This window comes from Zootoca vivipara, chromosome 13, assembly GCF_965207765.1.
Source record: "Zootoca vivipara chromosome 13, rZooViv2.hap1.1, whole genome shotgun sequence".
In the NCBI taxonomy this organism is placed as follows: Eukaryota; Metazoa; Chordata; class Lepidosauria; order Squamata; family Lacertidae; genus Zootoca; species Zootoca vivipara.
The window spans coordinates 14,873,696-14,882,424 of record NC_142596.1 but is presented as its reverse complement, the minus strand read 5'-3'; positions in this window follow the sequence as shown (position 1 = coordinate 14,882,424).

Below are 8,729 nucleotides of genomic sequence, written 5' to 3'. Positions count from 1 at the left end.
TCAAAGGCCTGGAAACGTGCCTTATGAGGAATGGCAGGCCCGGCTCTAGATGCAGTCCCTACATTGGTTGCCAGTACGTTTCTGAGCACAATTCAAAGTGTTGGTGCTGACCTTTAAAGCCCTAAATGGCCTCGGCCCAGTATACCTGAAGGAGCGTCTCCACCCCCATCGTCCAGCCCCGACACTGAGGTCCAGCTCCAAGGGCCTTCTGGTGGTTCCCTCGCTGCGAGAAGCGAGGTTACAGGGAACCAGGCAGAGGGCCTTCTCGGTGGTGGCGCCTTCCCTCATCAGATGTGAAAGAAATAAACAACTATATGACATTTAGAAGACATCTGAAGGCAGCCCTGTTTAGGGAAGTTTTTAATGACTGATGTTTTAATGTATGGCATTTTGAATATTTTGTTGGAAGCCGCCCAGAGTGGCTGGGAAAACCCAGCCAGATGGGCGGGATATAAATAATAAATTGTTGTTGTTGTTGTTGTTGTTGTTGTTGTACTTGTCCCTGAGTAAACAGGCCTGGGAGCCAGCTGCGCTATTTCTCTTACAGGTAAAACCCCTCTGCGAACATCCGCAGTGACCAATAAATAGAAAATATTAAAAAGAAGTGGCTATAGTCTTTGTTGCGTTCCATTTTCCTGCTGCGACACGAACCCATGTGAGTGCGCATGCCAGCATGTTAAAAGCAATCCTTGGGCTGCTTCGAGGTTCAGGATCCCTAGGTCAATTTTTGGCTCTGTGGGAAATGCCTCTCCGCCCACCCCACCCCGCACCTCCAGTTCACCTCGATGCTAATTTTAATTGGCTTGTCAGGAGAGAGGCAGCGAAGGTTTCCTCTAGGTGAGAAGAGCAGAGGGTGGCGTGTAATTGCTGTCACCACCTCTGCAGTTTTTGGGCACTGGGGATGGAGACAGAGATCGGGGAGGAGGAGGAGGATTCCAATGACTCATTCTTTAATAATATTGATTGGAATAAAGCTGCAGCTGCAGCTTTGTAGGCAAAAGCAGGAAAGGTCTCCCAGCTTGACAGACTCAAAATCTCTCTCTCCTACTTGGGAGTGGAGATGTACCATTTCCTGACTTGTTGGTGTGTGTGTGTGTGTGTGTGTGTGTGTGTGTGTGTGAGAGAGAGAGAGAGAGAGAGAGAGAGAGAGAGAGAGAGAGAGAGAGAGTATGTGCTAGTTGTTGTGGGGTTTTCTTTTTCAGATGTGCGAATTGGACTCTCCTCCTGAATCCTCACCCTGGGGTGGGGGGTGCGATGTGCCCGTCGTTTGTCCGAACAGCTTGCCCGCGTTGTCTGGGTGTGAATTATTGCTGCTGCTGGTTTAATAAGAGGAGCAGGTCTCCAGGCCCCCAAGTAGTTTACTGTGTAAAACAGAGAGTGGAGGGAAACAGGCAGGGTGGGTGGCAAGGAGAGGAGCAGGCCGATGGAGCAAGTGATCCGTGTAAGCAAATCACATTAACTCCATCTGCTTGCCAGCCTTGCTATAATTTCCATAGCGCTTTTGCCCGTGAAGTGCATTTGCATTCTTTGTCATTTAAGACAGACGTGATTCCCCATTTTTAATTAAATGTGGGCAAATTGATAACACTACTAGTTACAGGTAGGTAGCCGTGTTGGTCTGACGTAGTCAAAAAATTTTTTTGAAAAATCCTTCCAGTAGCACCTTAAAGGTAAAGGTAAAGGGACCCCTGACCATTAGGTCCAGTCGTGACCGACTCTGGGGTTGCGCGCTCATCTTGCATTATTGGCCGAGGGAACCGGCGTACAGCTTCCAGATTATGTGGCCAGCATGACAAAGCCGCTTCTGGCAAACCAGAGCAGCACATGGAAATGCCGTTTACCTTCCCGCTGTAGCGGTTCCTATTTATCTACTTGCATTTTGACGTGCTTTCGAACTGCTAGGTTGGCAGGAGCTGGGACCAAGCCACGGGAGCTCACCCCGTCACAGGGATTCGAACCGCCGACCTTCTGATCAGCAAGCCCTAGGCTCAGTGGTTTAACCACAGCGCCACCTGGGTCCCTCTCAGTAGCACCTTAGAGACCAACTAAGTTTGTCATTGGTATGAGCTTTCGTGTTTTGTTATCTGAAGAACGAAAGCTCATACCAATGACAAACTTAGTTGGTCTCTAAGGTGCTACTGGAAGGAATTTCTTTATTTTGACAACACTACTTTTATACATAGTGGGTTGCAGAGGCGCCAGCTTGCAATGATTTTTTTTTGGGGGGGGGAACGTTGCATGCGTGAGGTTGCAACGTCCCAAGGTCAGGAGGAGCTGGGGCGGAGCCAAATGCAGCAGTTGTGCGGTTTCGATGGCTGGTACATCCACCTCCTCCTTGGCACTGCCTCCTCCTTGGCACGTGAGGCTACTTCAACCCTCCAGGAACTGGCCACTGGAGCAGTGGTGTTGGTGGCTCTGCCCCACACTTTTTGGGTGTTGGGGGGAATGGCCCCGGTCCCCCCCAATATAGAGGGGGCCCCAAAGGGCTCAGCCCCCTGGTGGCTTTCTAAACTGCCATTTCAACATTTTACGTGGCCCCTGTTGCGCCCGTGTTTCCAGCAGGGTCATTCCTAAAAGTATAGCGGGTGTCTGCCAGGGAGCTCTGATCTCTCAGAATCCCCTTTGCCAACCTTTTGCCCTCCAGCTGTGCTGATTGGAGCTGATGGGAGTTGTAGTCCAAAACATCTGGGGGGGGGTACCAGACTGGCAACTGTCTTCCCTACAGTTTGGGACCGGATTGTCTGATCCCTTATATAGCCAATTGTTCACTGCGCTCTGCGGGTGAGGACACTTTCTTACCCAGTGGAGGCTGGTCCAGTAGGGCAAGTGAGGCACTACCCGGCCACCCTCAATCTGTTCTCAGCCAGCCCCCCCCCCCACTTGCTTGTCTTCATACTTAAAACCAGTCCAGGAGGTGGCCTTGGCTGTCAGCTTCTTCCTCATCCTGAGTCTCAGCGTTCCAGCAGGGATGGAAACAAAACTAGGATTGGTTGGCTCTGGCGCCACCTGCTGCTGGTCTCCAGGCCTTCTGCCCTACCAAGTCAATGAGCACCAGCCACCACTGATCTTGCCAGGAGGTCCGTCCAGCACAATGCGGGAATCATGCCCTAAGTGTGGTGGTGCCCACCCTTTGGAATTCCCTCAATGAATATTAGACATAAATATTAGAGAGGCGCCATCTCTGCTCTCTGTTTAGAGAGGCTTTTAATCTTTAATCGATTATTTTATTCTTCTCTTGGAAGCTGCCCAGAGTGGCTGGGGAAACCCAGCCAGATGGGCAGGGTATAAATAATATATTATTATTATTATTATTATTATTATTATTAATAATAATAATAATTATTATGGCGCCTACTGGAAATCTTCCTCTTCTAAAAAGCCTTTTAAATTGAGATCTGCACCTGTATTAGAATTGTTTTGCACTGTAATATGTTTTTATTGTTTTATTAGTCATTGTTTGCCCTGCTTTGCAAGGAAGGGCAGGATACAAATTTAACAGTAAATAAGGGTTTAGGAATACACATTTGTTCCTCTTGCTTTATTTATTATCAAATTAAAGCTTTTATAGTCCACCTTCCATCAATTCAGATACAACACATAAAAACAACCAATCAAATGATCATATAAACAACAACATATCATCAAATGAACCAAAGCAACTATAAAAACAACACAGCAGAAATTAACTTAGGAAAAAATTAAATGCCTGGGCAAATAAGCAAATCTTAACCCAAACTTCATATGGGAATCTTCATATGGTATCTGAAGAAGTGTGCATGCACACGAAAGCTCATACCAAAATATAAACTTAGTTGGTCTTTAAGGTGCTACTGAAGGAATTTTTTTATTTTTCATATGGGAAATGCCAGTGTAAATCTGGAGTAAATCTGATCAGTTGCATCTATCGTGAAAGGCTCTAGAGTCTATACCTCAGGGAAGAATTTGAACCTAGACTTTTTTGAAAGCGTGTTCCATTGCATGTGCAAAGATTCTTCACTTTAGTGTCTTTACAACCCACAGAGCTCCATGTATGCAATGGAAGGAATTGCCTAAATTGGAGTGAACTTCTCTGCTGTAGGGTTTTATTTGAGATACAGCACGGCTGCAATGTTTTGCTTGCGGTTTCATCTACTTTTCCTGTTTTACTTTTTAATTTCAACTCTTCCCTTTCAACTTTTTAATTTTCGTTATTCTTATTGCCGCTTGAATTGTACTTGGTTGAAATCTTCTCTGTAAGCTGCTTTGGGAGCCCAATTCCAGGGATGGGAAAAGCAAGGCAGAAAAAGCACAAAATAAAGCAAAGGCAGGGGTGATCTCAGGCTGGCACACCAACCTCTCTGTGTGTGTCCTTAAATAGCATTGATCTGGGACTCGGCGTGTGTATCACGACCATTTATCTAATTATAACTTTCAGCTTGTCTGCGATAGATGTTTGCACAGGGAACTAGTGAGACTGAGAGATGGAACGTGCTGCACTTTCTCTAATGGTGAGGAACAAAATAAGCACCTGTTCATCCACAACTCCCAAGTAATTTCCCCTTTTTACATCTTTGCTCTGTTGGTTATCTCATCTGCTATTAATTCCATACTTGCACTGGGGGTTTCCAGGGCTAGGAAATACATCCGCTCACCCTGTGTGCTCCATCTCAATTATGCATTTCTGTAAAACGATATGATCCTTTCCCCTCCCCTACTTTTTAGCAATATATTATTATGATGGGTGCTGTTGCTCGTTCACTGGAGATCTAAAGAGGGAAAAAGCCAAATAAAAAGTGTACTTCCTATGGAAAAGAGCCCATAGTTCAGTGTTTTGCATGTGTAACGTTTCAGGTTCAATCCGGGTAGGGCTAGGAGACTCTTGTCCAAAACTCTGAAGAGCTGCTGCCAGTCAGTGTTGACGATACTGAGCTAGATGGGCCAGGTATACACTCAGACTGAGTGTATATAATGTCGCTCTCTATGCAATGGCAAAGCTGCATGCTCCGACACGGGGGGCGGAGAGCAGGCGGGGGCTTGGCTGGCACACGTCCCGTGGGGGCGTGGCGCCCACCCCACGGGCGTGGCAGGCATCCCGGGGACATGGCGCCCGGTATGAGGGGGTGCGCTGTGCGTGTCCAGGGGGAGGTGGCCGCGATGGTACCCCCCTCCCCAATGGTGCTGGGGCGGTGCACTCCCCCCCCCCCCCGCCAGTGTTTCTACATTCCTAAGCCAGAGGTGCCATTATTACCAACTCCTTTTCTAGCAGCGAATTTCAATATGCTGCCTGGTTCTATTTTAATCTCTCAGCTTCTATAAATTCAGCATTATTAATCTTTGCTGCTGTTCTTCTAGGAAATTATATTAGGCACTCTGTCTTGGGTTTATTTCATTTGCTTTTGTTCGCAAACTCTTACCAGAGGAAAGGAGAAATCATGGAAGGCGGTAGGCACAAATTTGTAGGTACAAGGATCGAGATCAGAAGTGGGGATTCCCCCCCCCCACAGCCTCAAGGCCACATTCCCTTCTGGGGGCCACCAGTGAATGGTGGGCAGGGGCAGAGAAACAAATGTGAATGTTACCTTTATAAAGGAGGCTAGTTTCAACATACACTCAGGGCAGTGCTGTTTTTCTAGAAAAAGAAGTGCCATAACTTTAAATGCCTCTCTTGTTCTCTTATACAGTGGAACCTCGGGTTAAGAACTTAATCCGTTCCGGAGGTCCGTTCTTAACCTGAAACTCTTCTTAACCTGAGGTACCACTTTAGCTAATGGGGCCTCCCACAGCCGCCGTGTGATTTCTGTTCTCGTCCTGAGGTAAAGTTCTTAACCCGAGGTACTATTTCTGGGTTAGCGGAGTCTGTAACCTGAAGCGTCTGTAACCCGAGGTACGACTGTAATGGCAATGGCGCCCACCTGATGGGTGCCGGAAAGGCGTTTTGGTGAGTTCTGGCTGAAAAAATGCCCTGACTCAGGGACACATTAGAGCAGGCATCCCCAAACTGCGGCCCTCCAGATGTTTTGGCCTACAACTCCCATAATCCCTAGCTAACAGGACCAGTGGTCAGGGACGATGGGAATTGTAGTCCAAAACATCTGGAGGGCCGAAGTTTGGGGATGCCTGCATTAGAGACAGGCAAAAGCTGAAGGAGCAGGGGTCACCGAGGGTAGATTATTGAGAGCCAGGTAAGTGATAGAGGGCCACCTTCTGCCCCTGGGTCTGAGCTTCCCCGCCCCTGCTATACATGCTCAGAGTTCTTCTTCACAAGACTTTCCCCATTCACTTCAAAGGAGGGACCAGTTCTGTGAAGGAATTGAACAGGAAGCCTGCACATATAGAGATAAGCGAGCTTGTTTCAGTTAATAGCCATCAGTTGGGAAGTTCCTAGTTGGTTCAACATCACCTGTAGAATAAGCAGAGACGGTTTCAGGCAAGCCCTTCACAACTAAGAAACTTTTGTGTCTCCAGAAAGGAAGAATGTATCTGTCATCAGGCAGTTGCAAAGTCCTGAGGTTGGAAGCAAACAGGGACGCCCAAAATTAAGGGAGTGGCTTTTGATTTATTTATTTATTTAAAAAAAACTTAGTATCTTGGGAAATGAGATTATTAGGGTTGGGGAGATGTGGGCTTTGACGTTCGTCATCCCTCTGCATAGACACCAATGCTACTGTATGTGGGGATGAGGCCAAGTCCTCCTCCCCCCAACTTGAGGGGCCAGGCCTTGCCGGGATTTCCTGTAGTGACGACGGACACCTCCGGGCCTCTCCGTGGTGGCAGTGGACCTTGGCAGGCACCACGGCTCCCTCTTGATGCGCGTGACGAGCCCCCAAGATGTGGGGAGGAACTCAGAGCCTCTGCTCTACTGCGATGTTCTAGGAAGAAGACAAAAGTGAGTCATTTTAGCTTTCTTCCCTTCTCGACACAGACAACACACCGACCGACAAAAGCTGTATAGCTATAACGTGCCTTAAGTTCAGGGCTAGCAGCCAGTCTGAAACCTCACACTATATCACTGCAGAGTCCACTTTTCTCCTCTCCCAGTGAGCAAAGATCACACTATTTTGAAATGTTCCGCTGGAGTTAAATTGCTAGTTCTTCCCATCCCAAGTTCGGTGGAATTGTTGCTTTCTGTTTTCCGTGACTTAACACCAGATGTTGAAAAACAGGTTTAAAATAAAGCCTTATGCTTCAGAGAGGTTTTTGCACATGCCAAAAACCTACATGACTCTTGCCCGTGAAGCTAACAAGCAAGCGACAAAGCTGAACTCTAAGCCAAGGCTGTCCCCCAGCTGTGTCCATTGTCAACAACTGGCTGCGTTTCCCCCCTCAAATTGCAAATGTAGCCTAGGCAGCCAAACTCCAGCGGCTCTTGTCTCTGTTCTGGGAAGGTGTTTGGTCGTCTCTGGCTGAGAAGCAGAAGGCAGATTCCTCCTCCCTCCAACTCTTGCTTGGCAGCAGCCTTGAACCAGGACACAACTGAGGATGGCAGAGAAAGAAGGCAGAGACCAAGGTTTTCCCAGCATCCTCCAAAAGGACACTTTATTATGGAGAATGTAAGACAAAACATCAAATGAATAGGGATGTATCCACATGGGATTTTTTTAAAATATAAAGTGCTCAACTAAATACCATGTTAAGTTCCGAAAGGAAGGTTATTCAGCTCTATGCTCTTGAATGGGAGAAATGTTTACCGTGCCTTCTCAAAAGAAGTGGAAGAATATCCCCCGCCCTTTCAGGTTCAATGGCCAATATTACTTAATCACACACACACACTCATTAAGAGGCCATTCAAGATCCTTGAGAAGGACGCATTGCATACTGTAGAGCAGGGGTCAGCAAACTTTTTCAGCAGGGGGCCGGTCCACTGTCCTTCGGACCTTGTGGGGGGCCGGACTGTATTTTGGGGAAAAATTATGAACAAATTCCACAAATAACCCAGAGATGCATTTTAAATAAAAGGACACATTCTACTCATGTAAAAACATGCTGATTCCCGGACCGTCCGTGGGCCGGATTTAGAAGGCGTTTGGGCCGCATCCGGCCCCCGGGCCTTAGTTTGGGGACCCCTGCTGTAGAGGTAGGGAACCTGTGGCCCTACAGCTGTTTGGGGGACTCGCAAATCCTGTCCATCTCAACTAGCATGGCCAAGGGTCAGGGATGGGAGCGATAGCCCTGCAGATGTTGTAACTCCGCTCGTTCCTGGGCCACTGACCATGCTAGCTGGGGGGAATGGGAGTTCTAGACCAAGAACATCTGGAGAGCTGCAGGTTCCCTATCCCACATCTGTCACTAGCTTTGCCAAGAATAGGGAACCTCCAGGTGTGTTTTTGGAGCAGGGCTCCCATTTATCCCTAACCTGTGACAAGATGATGGAAATGCAGAAGAAAAGACGCTGATGTCTTACACATTATAAGATACAGTGGTATAAAGTGGTTAAAAACAATCCAGGATATTAACAAAATACAGCTTAAATCTTGGCATATTTTAACAAGTGGGTTAGATTACATTAAAAAAAACACTGTTGATTAGAATGGGGCAGATAACAGGGGTGGTATTCAACTAAGTTTTACTCTGCCGGGACCCACTGAAATGAGTCAGGTCTCTTAATTTCATTGGGTCTACTTTGAGTAAAGCTTCGTGGACTTCTACCCGATATGTTTTAAGCCTTCTGGTGGCCACTAAAATTGAAAATTGCAAGCAGATGGGAAACTGCCGAGATACAAGAGAAAAACCTTGGTGTGGAGAGTTTGGAA